The 3559-nt window shown below is 46.0% G+C and overlaps 1 long non-coding RNA gene across 1 annotated transcript in view; it reads left to right on the top strand.

Moving 5' to 3' along the window:
• The window catches only part of LOC115948788, a 3797-nt gene extending 885 nt beyond the window's left edge, over positions 1 to 2912 (top strand). Inside the window, exons 2-3 of the long non-coding RNA XR_004082564.1 lie at positions 2229 to 2307; positions 2668 to 2912. This is a non-coding gene — a long non-coding RNA (uncharacterized LOC115948788). The remainder of the gene's footprint in view (positions 1 to 2228; positions 2308 to 2667) is intronic.
• Positions 2913 to 3559: the final 647 nt, after the last annotated feature.

Raw genomic sequence — 3559 nt, 5'->3', positions numbered from 1 at the left:
GCTGGTTTCTCATTTCCAAGGAAGGTTGTCAGGGCTTTGCCAAGAGCACACAGGCAGCAGATGCATCACTCCCTTTCTCTTCAAGAGTTGTTCCCTTTATGCTGCTGTTAATTTGGGACACAGTGCTTTTGTGTCAGAGGGAATTCACGTGTGTGAACTTGGCATGCAGAAGCCTTTGGAAATGTACCAGGTGAACCAGAGTCTCTGGGGCTTTATTCCTCTATGTACTTGCCTGTTCCTGTGGTGAAATGTGCATCCCCGTTGAGACCTTTCTGCATGACAGCCACGGTTTAAACTTTCTTCGCCTTGCATCAATGGAAATAAGTGTCTCAAGAACCACTGACATTCCATAAGCACTCAGGCTTGCTTCCAATACAATTTCCAGGCTGTCATCCCTCATCTCTGCCTTGAATCTGCTGTTACGCTGCTTCTCTCCCAGTTCCATCCTGCAATCTTGCTGATGGGGCAAGCTTGCTGTTTGGGAATTGCACAATGGCTGGATCAAAAGGCTGACCAAAGCTTGTGGGATGATTTGGCTGGCTGAACTGCTGCCTCTCCAGCAAAACTGCCATAAATATTCAGGGATTGTGTGTAGGGCTTGGGCAGGAGAGAGCACAGGAGAGCTGTCCTGGCTTGGTGTTTCCAGAGAGCAGCCTGGGCTCTCTTGTGGTTCACCACTGGGGCACCTGACCTTGCAGCTCCCTTGTATCCTGCTTTTGCTACTGGATAAAGTGGTGAATCTGCAGTGCATGTTGTGTTTTTGGGCTGAGTTGTTCTGCCAATTACTTGGCTTTGGTTTCTGTTAATGGCTGTGTTTGACTGTTGTCACAACAGCTGCTGATTTTCCAGGCACCAAACTCAGCAGAGATGGCATCTATCTCTAGGTTAGGGCAGCAGGAAGATGTGTTACAGTAAGGCCACTCCTGGAACTGGGTTGGTGCACATATTCCCTTCTGGGGCAAAAAGAAGGAAAATGGTTTTTTTCTCTTATGTTTCTACTACACAAGGACAAACAAGTCAGAGTGAGCTGCTGGTAATCTCTCCCTCAGGGCTTTTCTAATTGCTTGTGTGGTTTGTCACTGTTGGTTGCACTAATGCAAGGCTGAAACCTGAAAGATCTATTTATGCAAACTTCTGAGGAAGGTAATGGCAAGTTTTTCTAGACAAGGCAAGAAGTTCTGTGGAAATCTTGAGGGCTTGCTCTGAGAAACAGAATCTGCTTCAGAGATGACCCTTACCAGACCACTTACTGCTGTTAGTCTATGATTTTATTTGCCTTTGCAGTCAACATGGACTAAGAGTAATAGCTGGGCCTCAGAGTATGCTCCAAGTCCTTAAGTATTTCTAATCCATCTTCAGGGAGCTCACCTTCCCAACTTCCTACTTGGAAAAAGACCTGTGAGATAGCAGCTGTCAATAAAGTGATTGCTAAATGCTGTGAAGTGCAGAGATTTGAGTTTGAAGCAGCTCTGGAGCAGGATCAGCAGGTCTGTCACAACATCTGTCAGACAGAACTGCAGATCTATCTCCTACTTGCCTGGTAATCCTGAGCTGCATCTGGAGCTTGCCTGTGTACAAGGCAAAGGCGTGCTTCATCTTGCTTGTCTGCAGCCAGTTCTGTGATCCAGAGCTGGGCTTGCTTCTGATTCACATCCAAACCATTGTAATCCTTAGTCCACAAGGAAGGATTTGTACACTTCCATGCAGTTGTTCCCCATGGTTAACCACCTCTGCTGCTGGGAATTGCTTGCCTGAATTACAGTCTGAGTCGTCTTTAAATGGTGTGGGGAAGAGTGTTTCATTCTCATGGCCTCTAAATGCATTTCAATAATTCTGTCATTGCTCAACCCTCCATAGCCTGAGCTGCAGCTGGCTTTGTCTCCATGGCTCCTTGTTCATGGCAGAGGAGCATTGGTGCATGGGGATGCTGTTCTGTTTGCTTCCTCCTCATGGCGGCTACAGAGGTGCAAAGTACGAGCTATGCTGGGGCATCATTATTAAGGTCACATGAGTCTGACTAATTAATTTCCTCTGAGTCTTTTAAGGAGCGACTTATGAGCAACCCAGTAACCTGGCAAAACTTTTCTCTCAGAAAGTGATGTATGGATCATTAATAAACCTATCCAAGGGTGCAGTGGGTAGCATAGTTATGGGGTGCTACCCTGCCACGTACCACCTGCATTTTGCAGTGATGTTAAATTTTTTTTTCATTGTGATCTTTATTCTAGAGAGCACCTCAGTTATCTTCTGAAGAATTATAACTCTTACTATTCAGATCAAGAGAATCTGCAACTGACATATAATCAGGTAAGGATTTAGGGGTGAGAAACTCCACTAATCTGGACATCACAAATTAGTGCTCTCTTCTCCTCACAGCACTGAACTCCAGCTCCACTCGCTGTGGTGTTGTTATTGCACGGCATGTTCCATCTAATGTAATAAACCAGAACTGGTTTCCTGAGCTGATCAGGTCAGCCTGCAGCTTTGGCTGTTTTGGAAATTGCTCAAAACTGAGGTTACACATTCTCCAGGTAATCTGTTCCAGGGCTGTGTCAGCCTCAGTGATTTCATTGTAGTCCTGTTACTTCAAGGACTACAGATTATTATTGGTTGATTATTTTTACTCCATTATTATGCAGCACTGACTATTTCCATGTTTTTCTCCAGCAGGAAGGAAGCACCCCCTTCATTGAAGGAATCCTCTCAATATTCTGGGGTGTGTGGCATCCTATCAGATTAAAGATTCAGGATGAGAAGCAGATACCCTCTTTTGTAACCCTGAAGTCAACAGAGAATGTGGGCTTTTTCCCTGGTAAAAGGTAATGGATGGACTTCCCTAGGGAGGCTAGCATTGCAAGATAGCTCATGTTGTGCCTTCAGTGGCTGTGGCTGGCTGCCCTGCATATCCCAGATTCCCCAAAGGCCGTGGTGGTCGCTGGGCAGCAGAGCCTTTGAACAGCCTCTGCTGGGCAGGAAGGTGTGTGTTTGTAGCATGTTTGTTTGGGCCTCAGCCTGAGGAGCTGGAGGAGGCTGCTCTTTTTCATGGGAACTGACAATTCCTATACAAGGACTGGGAAATTGGTGTACATAAATGTATAGGAAAAGAGCCAAACAAACCCCTGTGTTTCCATGTGCACCTGATACTGGTAGCCCCTGAGAGGCTTCGTGTTGGTGCACACACTGGAGCATGAAGCCAGAATCTGGTGGGTAAGTGCTGAGGGATTGTCTGTCCCAGCTTACATTCCCAGGAATGTGAGGTCTGCAACCATTGCTGCTCAGGTGAAGTTCAAGTCAGGCAATGGATACTGGCTTTGTCTGTGCAAACTTTGGTGTAAAAACCTCTTAAAATACTCTCAGACCAGCTGTTCCAGCTGCTGCCAATGGCAATTTATATCCCAATGTGTTGTGCTCAGCTGACACAGGTACTCAGTGTACTTTTCCTTTGTTTTGAACACTGTTTCCCCAGCCTTGGTTGGTGAATTTGATGAGCTGAGTCTGAATCTTGTGATACAGAGATAGAGCCAATGTTCAGCCTGAATGACTCCCTGATAAATTGAGT

This window comes from Geospiza fortis, unplaced genomic scaffold, assembly GCF_000277835.1.
Source record: "Geospiza fortis unplaced genomic scaffold, GeoFor_1.0 scaffold909, whole genome shotgun sequence".
NCBI classification, from domain to species: Eukaryota; Metazoa; Chordata; class Aves; order Passeriformes; family Thraupidae; genus Geospiza; species Geospiza fortis.
The sequence above is the reverse complement of the archived record's forward strand: the minus strand, read 5'-3'. Positions and strand labels throughout refer to the sequence as shown.